This window comes from Larus michahellis, chromosome 2 (genome assembly GCF_964199755.1).
Source record: "Larus michahellis chromosome 2, bLarMic1.1, whole genome shotgun sequence".
NCBI classification, from domain to species: Eukaryota; Metazoa; Chordata; class Aves; order Charadriiformes; family Laridae; genus Larus; species Larus michahellis.
In genome coordinates this window covers 141458164-141482130 of record NC_133897.1, presented here as the reverse complement: position 1 = coordinate 141482130, position 23967 = coordinate 141458164, and positions in this window count along the sequence as shown.

The window sequence follows — 23967 nt, the reverse complement described above, 5'->3', positions numbered from 1 at the left end:
CCCTGGGTAAGTTGCTCAGGGCCTTACCCAGTCTGAGCTTGTAAACCTCCAAGGATGGAGACAGTGCAGGTCCCCTCCTCTGCCCTTGTGAGGGCTAGTATACAGCCTAATATCCAAGACATAGTGCCCAATTTTTCCCCCTCTCTATAATAAAAGTGACTTCGACAAACTGGTGAGAGGCCAGTGGAGGGTCACTAAGATGGTTGAAGGGCCTCGAACCTGTGACCTGTGGGGCAGCTGGGGTGGACTAGCCAGGATAAGAAAGGGCTCGGAGGATGTTGAATCACAATTACGCACTACTGTAGAATTTGGATAATGAGGTGAAGTCTCTGCGCTCAAAGAGCAATTAAGACTGGCTTTGCTATCTCCTGTGCAACCCAGGGGAGTGAAGGCTTGTCTGGCTATCACAGGATACATAAATAACAGGGGAGTCTTGGGGAGCCAGGACAGCCCTGCTTTTCATCAGCAGAGACAGTAAAATCAAGATAACAGAGACTTTGTGTAGCTCTTTGTTTCCTTGAGAGGCTACCATGCCTGGTAATTGACCTTTGCCTCATTACCTGTGAAATGCATATTAAAGTTGACACCCCCATATATGCTAATGAAGATTTTAGAGATCATGCTAAAGATATATGACTATAGCACTCGTCTCTCCACCCAAATCATACTACACGTCACCTAGGGGAGGTGTTGCGTGAAACGGGGCCAAGTGGTTTTGGCAGAAGATAAACCCCCTTGCGTTCTAACACTCCTCACGGAGGTGGGAGGCCAGGTGCGGCTAGGTTTAAATTCTGAGTGATGCCCAATTCAGCACTATCAGTCCAATCACGTTTAATATGTATTAAACTACTACGATTTGGATACACTAATAGTGGACTGCACCTTCAGTCTAGTCATGCTCCTGAACTAGCACGGCCTCTCTGTAGTTTTGGTTGCGTTCAGTGAGAAAGCGAAACGACTAGCTACTTAAACAGTGCAGTTTATTTAAACAACAGATATACAGGTTCTTTAGGATTGCCGGTGATAAATACACTGTCTGCAAAGCACGTGCAAATAAAGATATTGCTAAGTATACAAACGTGCGACAAAATTATAAACAATACAGCCTGGCTATAAATGTAGGGTAGAGATTCTCTAGAGAAATTTCTAAGTCCCCGAGAAAGCGCTTGGTGTAATCGAAGTCTTACCCAAAAGCGTCCCTATGGGGGGGAAGAAAGGCTCAGCCCGTCGACTGATCCCGGAAATCAGCAGTGGAATTCTTCGTGATGGTGTCTTCCCTGACATCCCCTCTCTCTTGGGCTATTTTTATATTATTTTTTTATCTTCAAAGTGGAGTTTGAGTGACTTTAGTCATTAATACTTTTATTATGATTAATGTATTCAAGGAGGAGTGTTCACACCTCAGGGGCGGATAGCCTCCGGGATGGAGGTGTGTTTTGGTACATTGTGGTGAGCAAAGTTCGCACAAAAGGACAGCATTTCATCAACATTTGACGAAATGTTGGCTCGGGTAGCGTGTAGGCCGCTTATCAGTTCCGTAGTACCATCTCGTCCCCATATCTGCTATTCGTCACAAGGGAAGGCCACGGAACAAGCGTGTTCCGTTCCATCCCTCGTGTAGTTTCGCAAACAACCTTGTACAGGGAATCACAGATGTTGCATTCTTCGTGTGCTAGCTGCGGCTGTATTCTACCTCAGAAGCCTCTTGATTTTATGACTTTCCTTAATGTGTGAACAATGCTGTACTTTTGTATTCTTGGCCAATTTAGTAATTATTCCACAGGAGGGAAATCTCATAATTTTGGGGGATAAAAGGATGGAGAAAATGACTTAAATTGGGAGAGAAAAAACTTGATACCTGACGGACCAGTCGACGGGCTGTGTTCTCTCCCTACACCCCACGCAGGGACACCTTTCTGGGTAAGCGCTGCACCTTTCACCCTCTGGTGAATGTTACCCCGTGTTGTTGTACTATCGTTATTTTTGCTAGAAATATTAACCTTAAGTAATTAGCGCTATTGTAGTCAGTGAATTTATCAACGGCAATCTTGAATCTACGACTGTCGCTCTCAATAAAGTAACTAATTTCGATTATCTGTGAATCTGATTCAGTGAAAGTCCTTTGGTGGGACTCTGATAGTAAATCAGTGAAAGTCCTGGGACTCTGACAGGCAAATATCGAAACTACAGTCCTTTTAACGCGACAACTACTTAGAGAAGTTTTAGGGAAGATGGATCCAGATGCCTCTCTGAGGTGCACAGTGAAATGACAAGAGGCAGCAAACACAGGTTGCTACAAGGAAAATTCCAGTTAGACACAAGGAAAAGAAATATTTACCATTAGAGCAGGGAGAAGTGAAGTCTTCATCCTGGAGACTTTCAAACCTCAGCTGGATGTGGCTCTGAGCAGCCCTCTTCTAGCTGAAGTTAGCTTTGCTCTGAACAGGGGAGTTGGATTAGGTCCCTTCCCACCTAAATTATTCTACAATTTTATAGTTCAGAGGTTTGATCAAATGAATAGTAAATGGAAGGCAGACTTGATAGTTGAACCTAAATTATTTTATCCCACAGACATTGCTTTCTTCTAAAATAGATGCCTGGTAGGCATTTGCCATGATATTTGACAGACATAGGAAAAAATCTGTGGCCTTCTTTGGGTTTACTGTAAAGATTCCTTTTTCTGGTTTTGTGAAGTTAAGTGGTAGATAAAATAACTGTGATGTTTATCTTTTTTGAAATCAGATGATATTTCAATACTCAGAAGTTCCCAATCAGGTAGTTTAACAGGAACAAATCTCATAATGACCCCCTTTGGCTGTTGCAACCTAAGAGGACAAAATGCAAAAGCTTCTCATTGCCGAATGTTACTTTAGTGAATTACTGGAATTTTAAAAAATAATCATTCATTTTTTTATTGTTAAGTAGTTCAGTTAATTAGTCCTTTGAGCAGCTAGTCACATAAGTCATTCACACAAATAACAAACTATTGTAAAGAAAACAGTTACCTCAAACCTCGAAATGACTCAGATTTGTGATGGTGATACAGTAATCACTCCTACTGAGGTCTTGGTCTATGCTGTGTCAAATCTTTCAGGCACTCATGGGAAATTATTTTCCTTAAACAACATTGAGATAGGGCAAACTATTTCTTTGAAGAAAAGAAGACAATGGGTAGATACCAGATCTTTGGGACAGCTAAAATGAAGGAACACCTCTTCCCATAGAACTTTTAGACTAGAGGACACATTCATAGAATCATAGAATCATAGAATTATAGAATCATAGAACGTGTTGGGTTGGAAGGGACCTTAAAAGGTCACCTAGTCCAACCCCCCTGCAGTAAGCAGGGACATCTTCAACTAGATCAGGTTGCTTAGAGCCTCATCAAGCCTGGCCTTGAATGTCTCCAGGGATGGGGCCTCCACCACCTCTCTGGGCGACCTGTTCCAGTGTCTCACCACCCTCATTGTAAAGAACTTCTTCCTAATGTCTAATCTAAACCCACGCTGCTCTAGTTTAAAACCATTGCCCCTCGTCTTACCGCTACATGCCCTTGCCAACAGCCTCTCCCCAGCTTTCCTGTAGGCCCCCTTCAGGTACTGGAAGGCTGCTATAAGGTCTCCCTGGAGCCTTCTCTTCTCCAGGCTGAGCAACCCCAACTCTCTCAGCCTGTCTTCACAGGAGAGGTGCTCCAGCCCTCTGATTATCTTCATGGCCCTCCTCTGGACCCGCTCCAACAGGTCCATGTTTCTTTCATGTTTCTTTCCCAAACTGTTTGAAATGTAATGAAATAAATTACTCACACATTTGTGACAATTTCTACACAGAAGACTTCCAGGAAGCCTGTCAAACTACACAAGGCTACAGAAACTGCTCTTACCTTCTTATGGTACGCCCTTGTCTGGCAAAAACAGGACATGCCTAAAGGCTTGTTCTGGTGAAGGTTTTCGGGCAATTTTTAAGGGCAAGGCTGAGTAAACATTTTAAACAAACTACATGTAGATGTCTGAAAAATGGACAATGCTTACCAGTTGGTACTGATAAACGCAGTATCAATGTGCCTGAACAGTGAGGTTTTGGTCCTGCTCTGCCTCTGGTCAGCTGAGTGACGTATTTTTATTTTTTCTGAGCTCCCCTTCCATGTTGCAACCCCTCCTCACATGAAAGGGAGGAGTTCACTGCGTGTGACCTGCTTACAGTCTGAAGCTTGTCCCCTGCTCACCACAGCAGGAACCAACAAAGGCGACAAGGGCAAAGGAGATCAGAGCAAGAACGCAAGGCGATCACGAAATCTCATACTGCATATAGTCTCATACCTGCCCCACATGCTCTGTATCTGTCGCTTGCAGGACTGTTTCTTGTACAAAAAGGAATTTACAGCAGTTTAAGCAGTGATTCTATATTGTCTCACTGACAAAGAAGTAGTGAGCTTGAGCATTACTATGCTACCACGATAGCATTATTTAGAAGGGCAATGATAAGGTAAAAAAACCTTCTATTAGAATATGTATCTTTTTCTGTGATGCAACAACTCCAATTGCTATAAATGAAGGGATCTTTGAAGCCCAATTATCTCTCACTGTTAATGGTTATTTGTTTATCTTCTATTTCTCTCATAAAGGACAAATAAAACGCACTCCTGGGTTATCTGCAGAAGGGTGGCACAAGACTCTCCACCCACAGTGGCACAGCACTGCAATAGTTAGGCTCCAAACATGGCAGGAATATTTTTAAATCCTAAACCAGAAGTGGTTTAATTGGAAGTAAACATAAAAATTTTAGAAACACTTATCAGTGACCTTATCCCTGGTAAATGCATGTCTTCTTACAAAAATAAAAGCACAGCATGACGGCATCCATTTATGCATGAAGGTGAGGATTTACATAAAATTTGAACAAGTAGAGCTATAGGTGACAAAAGCTACATCATAGGATTCCATTAATCTAGACCCCAGCAAAATAATTAACAGACAGATAATTATACTCATTTAGATAAGAAAGACACTTTTATTGGCTAAATTGTGTTGCCCCAGCAGCCCGATACACTGCAGGTCTTTTTGTCTCTCTGGTAGTGTCATAGCCTTTAACCGCTGGTTCTTTGATGCTTAGTGCTCAACTCCAGCCCAGCCACTCTAACGCTTCATGTTGCAAAGTGGATCAGACAGTCCAACTTCAGAGGTCCACTTTCTCACTGTCAGTCAGTGATGACTGAGATTATTGATGACTTAGAAATGATTCTAAGATCTAGCTTTATAAAATTACCTGTCACCTTTCCGTATACTGTCTGAAGCCACACAATTCATAGAATTACACAAATGGAAACTGGCGAACAGTCTCAAATCCTGTATAATGTAGTCAAACGCATTTCTCATTTAAAGCAATGTCACATACAATCTGTCAGTGTATACCTGATACAGTGTGTCTTCTGCACAGAAAAGTGCCCGGTGTCCTTCTATGTATGTGTGTGCTGTAGTACTTATGACGGACTACACATACAGATTTCCTTGATAAGAGGACCACATATAAAAAAATGCATATACATGTTCGTGTTCATCCCTTGTTTTACATATATTTACTTTATACACAGGATGGATTTTCCATTGATTTCATACCTAAGTCTGATTGCTGTTGTCCACTCCACCTGTATACCATAACCTTTTACTGTTTTTTTGCCAAAAGCAGAAGCAAGAGGAAAGGATGTAGAGACGAAATCTCTCCTCGCAGTGACATCACTCTCTTTCAGTGTTTATTGTATTCAAACTACTTATTGTTGACAAGTCAACCAATTTCCTCAGGCTAGAAGTAAACAGAAGGAGAGGTGTCAGACATTTCCAGTCTTTTTTGCTCAGAAAGTTACTGCCACAGGCATTTTTTTCAGAAAACAGCTCAAAACTACATGAGAACACTAAGAGGTTCTTGAATGAGTAGAGAAATAAGGGAGTTCTTCAGACACGCTTTAAAGCTTCAGTAGAAATCATAAAAGCCCTAAGTACATGGAGGAGTAAACAGATACATGAGTAATACTGCCTCGGGAGAAATGGAGCCCTGTGGAGTAAGGACCTCAGTTCTTCTAAAGTATTTGATGGCAACTCCAGACTTAACAACTAGAATAAGAGTTTCACAACATTTTGGGTAGCACTCCATAACCTAAATGTGGGCATCTAGCACTATTTTAGATTTCCTAAGGCATCCGAGCCATGGCATATGGTTGGTCGATATAGCATGAAATCTGTGCTGTACTGTAACGGCAGACAGAGGCCATTACTTACCTTAAGGTAAGTAGTGTTCTGTGCATTTTGGGTTCGGATCCTTGCATGCTTTACTTCCGTAATTGTTTCTCCAAATATTTGTAACAAAGGTCTAACTCCTTCTGGTTTTAGGTTGTATTTATTTTAGGCTCATCAAATGTCTAATGCACTTCCACGCAACAGTGATGAGCCACGTGAATTTCCCTTTTTCTAATGAACCCAAGTACAAGTAGGTTTCAAACCAGCCCCAAGGCCTTCTCTAATCCAGCACAGCAGTAAAGACCTGAAAGGTCAAGTGCATTTTCAAAGAAGGTTTCAAGATCCTTCTGTGACTCGTATCCTCATGTGTTGGGTAAACAGGGAGGCTGTTTAATCTGATGCCTTTCTGGTAGAGGACAGATTCTGTAAGGCAGGAAGAAACCCTGCAGTGTCAGAGGGGTATCTGGCAAGTAGCGTCTCCAGATTAGGCATTACAGCTCCTCTCTCTGTGTGGCTTCGGGGAATCAGGGGGAGGAAGCCACAGAAAGATGGATAGTAAAAAGTCTGAGCTCTTCCTAGTGGCCTCTGAAGTAGCACTATTGCAGTTGCAATGGCTAAGAAAGGACATGTTGTAAGCAGTTTGAAAACAGCTCTTTGTGCTCACTGAGCTTCTGATTGCCCACCTCTACCCTTCCTCAATTTATACCTTTGTACAGTTTCTGTGTGTCAGTTACAGCAGTTTATATTTAGGTATTACAAACATAAAGTGCAAAGAACTTTCAGGGCAGAGCAGTTTGGGGTACTCCTCTGTATTCAGTCCTGATGCTTTTGTCTATCTATCACCTCTGTTACTTAACTGCTTTTTGAAATAGCGGTGAGTGAGATAGATACTCCCACAAGATGTGTGGTAAACTGACAAAGCTTCAGCATTTTCAGACTAGCTCCTCAGTTTGGAAGTGAAAGAAATGGGACTTAGTCACCCTGTACAGGGTGATGGCCCTCAGTCACGTAAAACAATGCTTCCCGTCAGCTTTAAGTTGAGGTCGAGGTAACTAGTAGAGCTGACTAAAATTTCTCAGGCAGTTCTAAAACTCTTAGCCAGCAATTCCTAGCATTACATTTTGTCCTCTAGCCTAATAAAAGACTTTTTTAAAAATACACATATAAATATATACACAATATAATAATTCATATACTATAATAGCACATAACACATAGAATAGACAGTATAAAATATATTATATATGACACATAATACATAATATAAAATATAAAATGCATACTGCATTATATATAATCTTGTATCATTCTATAGAACAACAACATATTATAGGTTATTTCATACTATTTTATTTTATGTATGTTATATATTACACATCCTATATACTATATATTGTGTATATAATCTGTATAATATAGGAATTTATGTATTTTTATGCATATAACTTGTATACATTGTATATCTATACCAAATATTACAGTCTTATATCACACATATTTATAACACATAAAAGCATATATATAGTCAATACACATATTTATATTTACCAGTCTTGTATTACAAAACCTTCATGCCTGTGCTAATTGGCGCATTCCAAATAGCACAGTACTTTTTCGCATGAAACTGAAAAAAAGACAGGACTTAATTTGGGAACTGATGAAGTGAGAACTGCTAAGTATTAACAGCTTCCTTCTGCCAGCCATTACTAAAAGGAGTCAGTTACTTATCAAGAAAGACTCAGAATGTGCTCGCAATATACTATGAACTCAGAAATCCTGAATTTCTGAAGTGAACGCGTACCTTCTTAATGGGTATGGACCACATCTCTAGCAACAAATTCTATCTCTTTTTCTGGGAAATAAAAAGATAAATGGTGTGAAGTACGATTGAAGCTTATACCTTTTATTTATGTTCTGCCAGTAGCATGGCAACACGGACAGATAAGGTTTATACCATGCCCTGAGCTCCGTACTTGCTACCAGGTTTACAACTGTTTATACTTATGGATTGCAATCCGAAAATACTACAGCAATTTTTCACCCGCTTCTTTAAAAGTTAATCCAGAATAAACATTTAACTAATGCAGTTTTCTTTTTTTTTTTTACCCTGACTTGATATCCATTCCTCTGTTAAATGATGCTCTTTTAATATTTTCCTAATAGTCAATATAATTTTTCAAATGTGGTGATTTCAGAGGCATATTTTTGGTTTTATTTGATTAGAACTAGTCCAAACACAATTAAAAGCACTCTTGGTTTTGCTAGTACTGAGTACATCCCCAAAACAGCAGTATCATTTTTACTATTTCACAAGGTATACAGAAATATATAATATACATTATAATGTACACTATGCTTATTTCATATTATATGCAATGGTTTTGACACTAACAGAGTCACTGGCTGTGATATACTATCAAATAATGTTGGTAGGGAAAGATAGAATGCTTATTCAATAAAAAAAGCTAAAACCACACAAACCAGACTGTAAAAAGCAGCAGGTCAGTCCCATAAACAACTCGAATTGTGACTGTTCTCAGGGAAGGGAAAGGAAGGGAAACAGCACCTTTATAACTAAGACGTATAATATCAGGAAAGATCCATGGCATTGTGAAGGAACAAATAAGAAACAGCCTCATATAGGAAGGAAGCAACAATTGTGAGATGATTTATGTAGACCTGGAGATGAGGTTTGCAATTTTGGGAGGTCATTGAATTCTCTGCTGTATGCAATTTGCAAAAATGACAATATGCCCCACTATAAACTTGGTAATTTGCCAATGATATGCAATTTCTGTCATCTTGAACTTGGGTCATATTACAAGGAAAATGAAAAAAAAAAAAGATTAAGTACAATTGGGAACACTCTGAGCACTAGAAATTAAAGTTGCATTGATAAATGAAAGTCATTACTAATTTTTCTAAGTATACACAGAAGTGATTTACAGAGATATGATCCTGTTATGGCAGGCAGATGGGCAACATTTTGAAATAGTATCACCAGTACCCAACTGTTTGTAACTCAGCGTGGAGTGCAAGCCACCGATGCTGGGAGGCTGCAGAACAACACAGCAATGAGACAGTAGCTAATTAGGTGCCTGTGCCTTATTTTGTCTGCACAGTGAGTGCAGAAAGAATAAGAAATCACTTATTTTGTCTGAGTGATTTCACAGAGATTCACAGGGGATGAATACCTGAGTGTGCCTCACAACTGTAGTCTTGAGCAAAAGCCACGATACCCTTTTCCACAAGTGGAGCTGCTGTGTTCAGACTAAATCAGCCTGTAAGATCGTTTGGGTAAAATATACCAAACCTCATAATGGAGACGTCCAGCGTCCAGCTCCATTGTGGTCACGTACAATGGTCAGGTTTAAACTCCATATCCTCAGGCACATTCACACTTTGCCAAATAAGCAATCCTTTGAATTCAATTCCACCTGCCGATCGAGCCTCAGAACAAGATAATGCACTTATATCAATATTATTTCAGAGAATCAAGCAATGACCAGTAACATTAGCCGAGTTCCTTACAGCGGTGATATCGTATTTTTGAAAGTTTTGGCATTTGCCAAAATCAGTGGTGGGAATATAGAAAGAAAGACTCCGTTTGCATCAATTTATACCACCACTTCTGCACTAGTTTGTGTGTCTATAAAGCCAATACTTGACATGTTTTTTGCTACAGTCAAATCTTTTAGAAGTTGAAATAATTTTTTTTTAAAAAAAGAGAAATCAGTACTTTCTTATCTTTTCTCTTTCTATTAGGGAAAACTAAGGATGGAAAAGGTGGATGAGTATGTTTATGAAATAAAACCATTTCTTTACCTGCATTCTAAATGAAGCTGACCTCTGCTGGAAAACAGACCCCTGAGGAAGAAGCAGAAAGCAGAAGAGCTGGGTATACTGACCTCTTTTGGAAATGAAGGCCTGAAATGTTAGCTGTTCTGCAATTAGAAGGTGTGGTGTGCAACGGACCTTGAAGCCCATTGTTTTCAAAGCCTGGTAGTTGTCAGAGGTGCTATCACAGTGATGCATGTTTTGAAGCAAGTACTCCTCCTGGCTGTCTGTGCAAAAAGAATTCCTGTTTGTTGATAATTATATTTAAGGGTCAGAGGAAAGGTTATTATTGGATTATTTAGCATGTATTTTCACAAAATTAGTAATTTTTTAATAACCCAGGGGCAGAATAATATTAACATATATGACTAAGGGAAGTAATATTTTAAACAAGGGGAGGTTAACGTGTTGATAGTAGAGGTCAGTGGCATTTTTCTGCGGTAGTCTTTCTGCAAAACTTACGTCATCTAATATAGTTAAGGTCCTTCTGCTTCTTTGGCATGATCTGCCTGATATATATCATATTCCTTCAAAAGTAATTTGTCTTATGGACAATCAGAGGCAATGGGTACAAAATGAAACACAGGAGGATCCCTCTGAACAACAGGAAACACTTTCTCACTGTGAGGGTGACCAAACAGTGGCACAGGTTGCCTGGAAAAGTTGCATAGTCTCCATCTTGGAGACGTTTAAAAGCCATCTGGACACGGTCCTGGGGAACTGGCTCTAGGTGGCCCTGCTTGAGCAGGGGGTTTGGATCAGAGCCCTCCAGAGGTCCCTTCCAGACTCAGCCATCCCATGACTGAAAATACTTGTGCCACCAAATTTGTGTGCAAACATAATGTTAATCTCTCTCATCTTTTGCAAATCAACACTGACTGTGAATTGGTTAGTACTAGATATTAGGAATCTAAGATGAAGCTTTGTAATATAATTTGACAGAATTTAATTTTTCATTTAGAGAACACTAACCTTACAAGAACTTCTAGAACTGATTAGCTCCGTTCTCTGAAACCCTGAAATAAAAGATGAAATTGCATCAGATGAAGAAGACGTTGCATCTTAGATAGTTGCTTCTGAACTAACATCTGAATGTCATGTTTTTTCCTAAGATGTACCAGCATTGCTGCCACTAAGATGTACCAGCATTGCTGCCACTGTCATGCTTTGCAAACCATTCTGTTCCCCAAATATAAGCAAATTATTGTTTTTTTTAATCAAGAAGTTTTGGAAATTGTAGTCAAAAAGAATTGCCCAAGCTGCAGGTTCAGCATTTTTAACATGTTTATGATTGATCTTTGTTAAAACCTAGCAAACCTATTCTCTTTCAAACTTTCTCCTCATTTTCTGCGAGAGTAAAAATTATGTAGTAACTGCAGTTACTATTACCGCAGTTTGGCCAGTTTTACTACAGCAGTATTAACATCTGATTTGAAGTTTGGTTTGATTTTTTTTTTCACAGAAAATGAAGAGGTTCTAGATAAATAGCAATGTCAGAACATATTTATATTCTGACCACTGCTATTCTGGAGTCCCTTCCAATGAGAAAAAATGATCTACGCTAATTTGGTAACAGATGCACACTGGTGAGAACCACGTCTTAATTTGAAGCATATGCACAACTATGATATAATATAGCTTTTCTAAATACTTAATGATCTGGAATCTTCTGCTTAGGCAACTATTTTGACAAACGTCTTTATTGAAAATGTATAACTCATTAAATAAAGAATGCATAAACATGAGCTCTCCCTCCTCCCCGCAAAAAGGCAAAGCCATGACAGACAAAGAAAAAAATCAGGTCAGTCTGATACATACATCCTTTCTGTGGGAAAAATCACACCAGACACAGTGGTTTTGGTTTGATCTACCTGTCATAGCTGTCTTTTTATTACTAGATTTCATGGGAATAATAATACCTCATAATTGACACTTAAATACAAAATACCTAACGTTTGTTATCCTTTGGGCATTCTCAAGTGCTGCAAAGGGAGGACATTTCATATAAATGGTGTGTTAATTATAATGAAAGTGCCTTACTTCGAGTGTTAGAAACAATGACAAGAGTTGTGAAGGACGGGTAACTCGGCTATGAATTACGGACACAGGTATGGCATGAGCACACTGGACCACTGAGATGGATCCTTGATGTATTTGTTAGTTTGACTCAATAATGGAGCTTCTAAGGAAGTGAAAGGCAGGTAACGCAGTGGTGCCTCTAAGTAAACAGGTAAGAGTTCATTAAGAGATAATGGCCTGACCTGCCTGCTGGGAGACTGCCATTTTCAAATACTGACTAAATTACAAGACTTATTTAGCTAAGGATGGGAACCAGAGGATCACTCATGAACATACTAAACAAAGAAGAGAGATGTATTTTTCAGGGAGGTGTTTGCAAAAAACAGCTAACAAAGAGGCTGTATCTATACTGTCGAAGAGAGCAGGATGGGGGCACAGATCATGATCTGCTAAACTGTTTACCGCACTCCAGACTCCACTTGTGTCAGCCACTGCCAGGCCACAAGAAGGCACAACTTGAGGAGAGCACATCACAGGTGAACTCACCACAAGGATTTCGGATGCAACCACACAGTTCTGGGAGAGAAGAGGATTTAGCTGTATACATGTAACTACCGTGGCACTTGGATTGAGGGTCAGGGAAGTCTAGTTGGTTGACACAGGTATAACCACGCAGATTCTTCCGAAGAGTTTGAAGATTTCATTACAGGTAATATAACCTTTGACCAGTCGTCTGTGCCTGCAAGTTGAGAAGGGCTGTAATAGATTAATTCCTCAACAAGATCTAAATGAGGTGACACCACTCCCATCACCATCCCTGCTCCAGTTTGTTCTGACATTCTCTGTGTGTTTTTTCCAATGTTAGTATAAATTACTCAGCTTGTTTCAGGTAGGACATACCTTTGGATTGTGGTATGATGAAGATGATGAACAATCCAAAGAAAGATGGAAAGAAGGCCTGTAAATAGTATGGTCAGAGTCTTGGGAGCTCATTCAGAAGGTTCATCAGGCAGTCATCCAGGTCTTGGTGCTCTTATGCAAAACTATAACAACAGGTATTTGTCTCAGAACTTATTTCTCTTCTTTACAATTTCACAAGGATCATTTGTCCTGAAGCAAGTACTCAATTTATACTCACTGATTTTAATATTTCACTGTGTCTTTTATCCTGTGTTGTCACAAGAGTTGTTATAGATAATGGAAGAAAGATATAGCAAGAACTCCTACACTTTTTATCAAACTTTTGAGGTTAAGATAGACTGTATTTTATTCTTATGAAATACCTGCCCAAGTTAGAAGTCAAAGGACACTGTTAGTCTAGAGCACCTGCATGTGGATTAGGAGTTTTTCAAGCATTCAGAGCCCCATCTATAAGGTTTTTTTGTAGGACGTTCCAGAAAAAAAGTGCTTTCCAGCTGGAAAATATTCACATGAGGAAGTCTGTTCAGCAAAGAAGCCTACTTCAGCCCAAGAAATGTACACACAGACACATAAATCTGGAGGGATCCTAGTTAAAAGTGAAGGGATCTAACAATAAAAATATTGTGAAACAAAAAGTGTCCTTTGGCATTAACCAATTTTCTTCCTTTACCTTCCTTTACATCATTTATTACTTTCCAGGTATTGGGATAAACAATATTCTGAGAAAACTTAAAAAAGGAGCTTGAGGAAAGAAACCAACCTGCCAATCTGAAAGAAATGTATAAAAGATATATGCAAAGGCAGTCATGCTTATATTGGTAATCTATTTTCAGTACTGGACATTTACATAAGGACAGTGTACTGCCCATATGACCTTATGCAATGCAAATAGTTGTACATGTCCCACAGAATTTACTTGCTAGTTTTGGTGAACTCTTGATGCATTTCATCCCTTGTGGTTCTTTTCCATCAGGATAGCTATGGGAATTTATGATCCTTTGTTTGGAATTTTAATTCACTAAGGTCAGTGAGGTCAGGGTTACACAACTAACCAAACATTTAAAGACCACAAAACATTGTTGTGTGGTGATTTTTTTTCTCTTTTTTTTTGCACTCAGAAATTGTGCTGCAAGCGGTCCAGAGTGCCCCCCAAATTTCTGACTCAGAAAACAAATTCTGTCATTTAAATGTCTCGTGACTTGTGTTTGCAGGGAAGTTTCCCTCTTTCTTTGAAGTAAGTCAACATGTGCATTACAGCATGCAGAGTAACTTCCTAGGTAAATATTCAGCCTGCTATAATATGTGGATGGGATTCATATGTAATACCTGGCATGCAGTAAATTCATAGTCTCACTTATTGTGTGCTGTGTATGGATCCGGAATGTTATCTATTTGAAGGTGTCACTTTAGAAATAGTAACAAAATGAGGGTTATGCATGCTTAATAGAGTGCTTAGTGAAAGTGATATTGATCATGATGTGTCGGATACCATATAATGTTTGAAATTGCAGTGGAAACACATATTGTAATGATACCGACATCAATAAGTTCCAGGGGAACTTGCTTGACGATCACAAGCAACAACACTCAGATAGAACAGTTCACTTCAACTTAGAAGAGCAGAAAATAATGAAACTCAATAAAATAAGAGGTCATTTTCTTCTCCAGTGTTCAAAACACAGGACTAGTTCATCATAGAGAAATATTTTCCCAAAGACTTTCTTTTATTTATGTTTCCTTGAGATTTATTTTACGTATACCCACATAGAGACAAATAAGAGACAAATAAATAGGTTGGAAACACTAGAGATAAATAGATCAGTCTTTCTATGTATAGAAAGACTGATCCTTCATAGCATATGAATGATCTGATCTGTATCAGGGAACTAATGGGTTGTGGTAAACGCAAGTTCATGCTCATAAACTGATAGAAATGTGGTGTATAAATGTTTTCTTGAATAATCTCTGATGTGAATTGGGGTCTTATGCTTTCAATATAAATGCCCTGAATTGTGAAACTGCTAGCTAAGATATTTTCTAAATCAGAAAATATCTGCTGGATTTGCTGATAGATTCTTTGAAATTCTGTTTTTCATTAATTGCTGTTTTTACATGCAAACCAATTTTCAATACTACTTAGAAATATACATAGCGATTGTCATATGGATGTTTTATGACATCCATATCAGGAGAAAAATGAGGGGGGGGAATAACTTGTTTACATTTATTGCAGACTTGCTAACTGTAGTGTGTAGTGTGTGTAAATCTGAGGGACGTATTAGATAATCTAGCCACCAATATATGATGAAACAAGGACAAACACTCAAATCAGGTTTCTGGCACAGTTTCTGTAGATAATTCATTATTCTTTGTCTTCCAACTCTTGCAGGATAGTGGATTTTGTATTAAAAGAAAAGAAAAAGGTCAGTGGACCAAAGCCTTTTAGTTTTCTGGCATTATATCTGTTTTTATTAAGTATTACTCATACACTAACACACTGTTGGAGAGAATGACTTTCTGAAGGGTGGGAAAAGGTGATGATACATACATACTCTATAGGGAAGAAGGGACCTCTATTTCTTTAACATGTTCCATGAATCAGAGCCTTGATTTGCCTTGATTTTTCCCTTTCCCCTGCTGAAATGGGTATTTCTTTCAATACATAGCTAAAGCTAATGGGACAACGATATTCTCTCTTATATCTGTCATGGGTGGTCAAGGAGTACAGACATTTTCACCATGGGCTGAAGTCAAGTCATATTAGGTAATTTACCACTGATTTAGAAAGGGTGCCAGCAGACGAGTATCTAGATATTCCTCCTGTGCCAGCTTTCTTTTCAGGAAGTTGTTTCCAGCTATGCTGGACTTTACTGTGGACCCCGACTGTGACAGTCATAGTGGAAACAGATACCAAATCCAGGAGCAGACAGAGTGAAGTAGGCTTTAGTACACTCAGATCTCATTTCCCACAAGCTTTTGAGAGTGTTCAGAGATTCCTGGATTGCTTCACTGATGCCTTATCAGTGTTCAGTTCACTCTTAAGCAAGCTGTCTTAATTGCTGATAGTAGTAACAAAAAAAATCAGAGAACCAATACATCTCTAACTTTAGTTTAACGACTAGGAAACTGATATAGAAATTATTCTTTTCAAAACACAGACAATTATTTCTTCCACTCTTTTATTAATTTTCTCATTACCAGAATTGTCCATAGATTATTTCACATACTTATTCTCGAAATAATGACAGAAAAAAAGATTTGGTAAGGAAAGGCTTCTACAAATAATTCTAAAGCTGTAGAATGGTCCTGAGAAATTTTCTATAAGTAACTATTTAAAAGTAAGTGGTCTTGATTATGCACAATGGTCTACATGGATCATTTGTTTCTTCTTACTGTCAGCTAACTGGATGGCTGTACGATTCAGTAAATTGAATGTTCAGACTTGCAAGATAAAATTAGATTTCTCTGAATATTCCTTAAAATGTATTTGAAATTAACATTTTGCTAACAGTCCTGCCAGGAAGCTTATTTTCTAGAATACTGAAAGAAAGTAAAAAATAATAATAAAAGAAAGCACGCATATGCCTGAAGCAGAAATCTTATTTCGTATGAGCAATTGATTAATTCAGTTTGTTTAGGCACATGCACTTATTTGGCCACCATCCTAAATTATGGGTGCTTGATGGTGTGCTTCAGATGGGTTATTAGTAACAAGCCATATTGTAATATCTATTTGCATAAACCTTGCATCTGTTTTGACTATGTAAAGAACCCCTCGTGAAACAGTTAAGGAAGCCCAGAGTCCTTTCATTTTAGATAAAACTTCAGGATAAAGAAGTAAAGAAAATTCAGTTTTCCACATCATACTGTACATCTGTACGTGGCAGTCAACCACAGCGTGCTAAAGCAATAACAAGAATGGGTTTCCTGGAAACCCAGTTGCTATCAAGTATGCAGCCATCTCCAGTACTATTTATTTGTTTTAAATTAATACCTAGTTTCTCAATTCAGATTAGGATCTCACTCAAACAGAAACAGCAATAAAGTATTTTTTCATTTTAAACTGTGAGAGAGATCCATTTCATTTCCTGATAGGGGACAGTTCTTTCTTCCCCCACCCCCCACCCCAGAAAATATCTGGAAAAAAAGGTACTTCCTTTTATATATGAATTATTACAAGGCTTGTGCATAGTCAATTCTTTCAGCTGGTTGGAGGGATTCAGATCTATAAATCCCTACTTCCTAAAATTTTCACTGTTCAAAATCTCCCAAGTCATATATCTTCAAAGGTTTGATTTATGTACCAGACTTAGTGAAACCACAGGGCACTGAAATTTTGAACATCCTGAACATTTCATTAGGAATACTGTTTTCTAGGGAGAATGAATAACCACAGCTTGTTTCCGGGGTTGAGAATAGTCTCTGATATTTCCATGCAGATTTGATGCACATTCGCTAGTGTGCAAGAATATCCTTGTTTATACATAAGGCTCTCAGGAATAAACATCTACATTTATGTGTTGCATTTGCAAGTACTCATTTAACTACAGAACTGATGGTCTTTGCCGCTTAAAAACTGTGCTTTTGAGTGCCATTGGGCCTCATTACACTTTGTACTTACTTGAACTTTGTGCATCAAACTGAAGAACTGCTGACAGGATCAGCTACCATCGGACTAAGACTATGAAGGAATATGAAATGCGTACGTGAATGTGTGGATAAAGATGTAAAGAAAATGAAATAAATAGTAAAGAAGGAAGAGTCTAAAAAAATATACCTGATTATATTTTAGGAGTTATATTCATTGAATAAACAGTATTTTGGCCTTAAAGGTACTGCAGACCTTGGAGAAATGACTGCACATTCTATATCTTGTCCTTGTGACCCTTCTTTTGCTAGCAGAATACGAAGCTGTTAATTAAATAGCCAGAGACTGTACAGCATAAGTTGATTTACAACATTAGGAGGTACATGAATTCCTTACTTTGCTCAGCTCAGCCAATTTCAAAGTGGTTTCCTTTAATCTTCATTTACTGGAATTTCACTCTAGCTCTTGCTAATATTTATGGCAAACTGCCTACTGCAGTGACGGGTTGCTGCACCTTTTGAAAGATGTAATATGGACTTGGCATTCTTGATTTCTAGAGCAGAGATGTCAGCTCAGAGAATTCAGGCAATATAAGTGGTCACGAAATGAATAGCTGTCTTATATTAAAATACAGGTAGGATATTCATTAGAACTTAGGTAGGATATTAGTACTTTATTTACTAATTCAACAATAGTTTATATAAACCACTAATATTTCATTATAAAAATGATGTCTGTAAAAATATAAGACACCCACATACCCTAGAAAAAAACAGTACAGCTCGTTCTTCTGTTTTCAGCTTGTTAGGTGTTTACTGACATAATTTATTAAAACTTTTAATGGCTCTCCTATTGCCACAGATTACTTAGAATTATGCGTCTCCAAAGTCCATGCTTAGTTTTTCAGTGAAAAGTCATTATCGGCTGTATTGGACATATTTCCCCCTTAAAATAATAATAATAAAAAAAAGGCTGTCTTACTATTTGCCAGTGATGTTGAAGTAAATCTATCTACTTCTATAAAAATACTTGTGTGTAGGCAAATTTAATTAATTACATTAAGTTTCATATTTGAATTTTTTGAATGCCTCTACAGAGGTACTTTGAGTCAGCATATTTAGGAGAATCAGCTTTACATAATTAGTCAAACACCGCTGTACTTGGAAGCCAAAGGGATGCTTCCTTTCCTGATTAGAGTGTCTGATAAGTCCTCCACCAAACTCCTGTATTACATTCACATTGAATTATTTTTTCAACTAATTTCCAACATGCGTATGACTACCTATTCATTATAAACATTCGAGACTATTTAAAAGTACATGAAGCAATACATTTCAACATTCCTTTGTTTCTTAAAGCGTTGCAATAGTCAGAATCTCTCTCTCTCTGTATGTTTTGGTTTATAACCACAGCAAGGTCATTTAGTTCCTTTAGTGTTTATTGCACCTGTATTTAATACTGAAATTGTCTCTGAATGGCCAAGCAACACAATAGTTTGTGAAGGTTAATTGTGATAATCGGTAGAACTTGCGGCAGTGATTTTTAACATCAAAGCTCAGTTTAAAGAAACAACTGTCCCAGCTCGTTACCTACAATTGTGCATTTATTCCATTTCCACCCATATTTATTGTGATAAGACACAGAAATAAAGAAGAGGAAAAGAAAGCTTAATGGCTCCGGATGGAGGAAAGGAGCTACCGTATTTCAGACTAGGCTAAATTCAGCGAGCTGATGCAGTGCCACATTGCTGTGTCATATAACTGACCAAGGTCACCTCACCAATAGCAGTTCACAAATGGAAATGTTAATTGGTGTGCACATTTATAAAAGAAACTAGATGTGACTAGACTTTGCACTGAGTGTGGATTGATATCTACTGTGCAGACATCTAAAGTATAGATGCTTCATATGTGTTTAAATCACAGAATCACAGAATGGTAGGGTTGGAAGGGACCTCTGGAGATCATCTAGTCCAACCCCCCTGCCAGAGCAGGGTAACTAGTGCAGGTTGCACAGGAATGCGTCCAGGCGGGTTTTGAATGTCTCCAGAGATGGAGACTCCACCACCTCTCTGGGCAGCCTCTTCCAGTGCTCTGCCACCCTCAGAGTAAAGAAGTTCTTCCTCGTGTTTAGGTGGAACTTCATGTGTTAAAGTTTGTGCCTGGTACCCCTTGTCCTGTTACTGGGCACCACTGAAAAAAGACTAGCCCCATCCTCCTGACACCCACCCTTTAAATATTTCTAAGCATAGTTAGGCTATTAGTTCAATATTTTGAAAAGAAAAAAATATTAGAATTTAGGCAGCATCTCCAAAACAGTTCAAACTGACATGTGCCATTAATGTTAAAATTCAGTATGGAGAACATCAAGCTTGCACTGATCATGTAAACTCCAGAATTGAAAACAATGTAGCCATCCCAATACAACTAAATAGCACAGACGTGGGTGCACAGTATCCTGGGTGCATCACTTAGAAGCCCTGAGCTCCTACCTGTGCACAAGGATTCAGTGGACTATGGTAATGCAGCAGCTAGTTTAGGCTTTCTTCCCTGTGCTACATCGGAAATGGGATTTGGGCCTTAAACTTCAAAATTAATACAACGATACAGAGGCCGGTGAGATTGTGGAGCCATGGAGACATGGGGTATTGTCAGGAAACACAATTACCTCAGTGGGAAACAATAGCATAAGGTCACAGTCCCTTTGGATTCTTTCAGCTGTGTGTCTGTGCTTCTTTAAATCATCTGGTGTTTCGGGTGTTGATGGCAATTTGCCAGAATTTCTAAAACCATATCAGCCTCAGTAAAATCCAAATCAAATTAAAACAAAAAATTCACAATGTGTCTGCATATTTAGCACATTTGCAAAAAAGTCCAAGTTCTTTCCTAAGCCACTACATCAGAAATAAACCTGGTTGTTAATTTCTCAAAATAATCCCCTCATCTTTTATTCAAAAGTTGTTCATAGACTTAAGATGTTAGTGTTAACATAATTTCCTATGAGGTTAATAAGAATTCAGAGCTCATTCTTTCATGATCAAATTTTGCAAAGCTCTATGTTTGTAATTGGAACCAGATTGTCAAAAGAGCTGGGCACCTTGATCTCAACCAAAGGGCAATAAGTTATTTCAAAAAAGATGACCATGAACACCCTATAAGTTTCAGAGTTAAAATATTTATTTTATTTTTTTTACAAAATGTTTATTTTAGACTAAACAACATAAGAGTGTATGAGCCATCTGACACAGGAGTTAGGAAACCTGGAGGTTGACCTCACTTGTCTGAGCTGACCTTGATGTTTCTTTGAGTTGCCTGCTTCCTTCCTTTCTTCTCTTCCTTCCATTTGTTCCTTCTTTCCTTCCATATTGTAAGAATCAGGAAGAAGACAGAATATGTATGAGAGTGACCTTCATGCTTATCTTTGTCAACTATAGTCTTGGGCTTGAAGGCTATGGAGTGGTGAATGGAGGGTGATTGTAAAGTGAGTCACATTACAGAACGGGAATTCTTTGATCCAACAGCTAGGCTAAAAAAAATGCTTTACATTTTATGGGAAAAAAAAAAAAGCAGTATGTGAGATATAAACACAAAATGATGCTTAACATAGCCAGATAGTAGAGCAAATTTCTAGTATTTTAATAAGATTTCATCAGAACAGGAATTAATTATTTTGCCAAAACTTGGGAAGCTGGAAAAAAAGCGATACTTGCCAAACACAAGGATAAATGATACAGAAAATCACTTTCAAAACAGGCACTTTAGAGTTGAATCTCTCTGCTAAATTTAAAGGAGCTGTGTTAGAATGACACATTAGAAAAAAAAATTGTAAGATATTTTAGGTGTGACAATGAAAAGAACTCCTAGTATCTAGGAAATTATTCAAAATCACCAGGAAAGATCAATATCTGATGCTTCATTATGTTTTCTTTAGAATGAATGGAAATAGAAACACTGTCATGTTAACTGTTTTCTAAGAGCTATAATTTCATATGGATTTTTCTGATTTTCTGTTGGTTATGTATTCATAGTTGACATTGTTTTAATAGTAAATTTGGACTTTTTCTAGTTTCACCATCATGTTGGATGTATCGATGGATAGTAAAAACTGACAACTAAAAATAATGGAAAATATGTTTTAAGGCTGTGTGTGATGTATCTTCCCAAATAATAAAAAAAAATTTAATGAAAATTTTAAAATAAATAGATAAAATGGGAATATATGTACAAAAATAGATTGAAAGGAAAATACACCAATTCTGAGTGTATTTTCCAAAGGATGCATCTGCTGTCCTCATTCCCCTTTCATATAGTTCTTCTCTTAAGTAAAGTCTAAAAAGCTTACTCCCACAAGAATCCCTAAATTTCTATGATAAAAGTACGTTAGATGACAGTTAATAAAATCAGCCATAGAATTTGTTCATTCCAATGAGTATAATATTTTCCTATATGCCCGTTGCATATATACTTATTTTTGATCAGCAACAACTAATCATTTCAGACACACATAGTGTGGCTTTGTTCTGGCAAAGATATTACATAAAGCATTCACAATGAAAGCATTTGGTTTTCCATTAATAAGCTCAATTCTTTATTTTTGCAAACCTCAGTTCTGTGAGGTGCTGACTACACTCAGCTCTGGCATAAGGGTCTGATTCTAAGTCCATTGCAGGCGATTACAAGACTGTCAATTATTTGAATAATTTTTTTGATGCAGCCCTGAATCAACAGGAGTTGACAGATTTCAGTGTTACAGGTTCATACCCCTAGGATATATTCAGTGATTTGGATTACTTTCTTATGCTAAAAAAGAGGCCTCAGATGAGTACAGTTAAGTGGAGGGGAGCATCACAGAAAACATACTCTGGATCTAATTTTTCATATTCAAAAAAATGTAATCTGCCTTTACGATCACACCTTGACTGTGATCAAACCCATAAAAGCTTGCTAACATTTATCTGAATACTAAAGCAACAAATTATATTCCAAGTTGCTGGTGTGTCAGAAGCGGTCTTCCTCACAAAGTTTGGTGCATAATAGGAGACACAAGCAAATTAGAGTTCTGAAATTGTTGGTTTTATAAGGATATTGATTCAGTGAAGTTTTCTTCATTAAGGTCTTGGTTATATTTTTTAAAAAGCTGAATTGTTTCTAATGTCTATACAGGAAAAGATCAGGTTTAGGGGTCCAGGAAATTAAAACTTTTGCTCAGTTCTGTCCTGTGAGGAAACAAATCTTTCACAGTGAGTGATCCAATCAGTTTCTCAGAACAAAGCGTACCACTTAGGACACAATAGCACTATTTTCATTTCAGAACTTTATGGTCATTAATTTTGAAGTGTCTATTGAATTTAACTGGGGGAATTATTTTGCTTTATTTTGATTACGGAAAAGTGCCGGTGAATCAAATACTAGACTTCAGCAGAACAGCTGTAGTTGTTCTGGAGGGGGTCACTGGTAACTCTGTGGCTCATTTCATTTTCATCAAGTCTAGACTCCAGAACTACAGAAAGATTCCTTTTTCTCTTTTCCCCCAGATTTGATGACTGGCGTTATCTCTTTTCCTAAAGCACTTTAAGCTTAGGTTAGACACATCCACTATCAGCTATTTGTGACTGTAATAATATTGTGCTTTTAGTGGAAATGGTCAGTATTACGGTGAATACATACTCCCAAATTTCAAGCAGATATGTAAAGGTAAAGCGCATCTGCAACAGATTCACTGTACTTCTTTGAATGAGATGTGTCCTATGCTTTAGCTGATTGCTTGTTTTGAGATAAGCTGACTGTATGTTAGGTGCATTTTATTTGCAGTATAAAAGATAAATCGGCTGCACCTAAATGGAATATGAAACAGAATAGTTTACCAATGTCAATAAGCATAATCTTTTCCTACAGATAATCTAGTTCTGGTGTGTCATATGTACAACACCGTGAACTGCACGTGCAGACATTGAGGTACTCTATTATCAGAGACTTGCCGGAAAAGTATGAGCCTCAGAGAACACAGAGTCCTGTCCTACTCACAATAAAAACCACACATAAGAAATAATACAGTTGACTTCAATACTGCACAAAGCTAGAGAGTATACAGGAAACAAAACAAATCTACACCTTGGCATTATTACTTCTGAGACAGACAAAAATCTGTTAAATCTCCATGCTCAGTTTCTTTTGGGATTCTTTTAAGAGGGGGACTCTTGGTTTGTGGCAAGCCTAAAGAGCGTGCTAGCACAGTATGATTATGTTATGAGACAGACTGAGAAAGGGTTCTGTAGAGTAATTACAGCCAGAACGGATAAGGTAACAAAACAAAGTGAGCTTTATTAATCAATAAATAAGGGTTGCTGAAGACCTTTCTGTGTCCTCTCAACAGAGT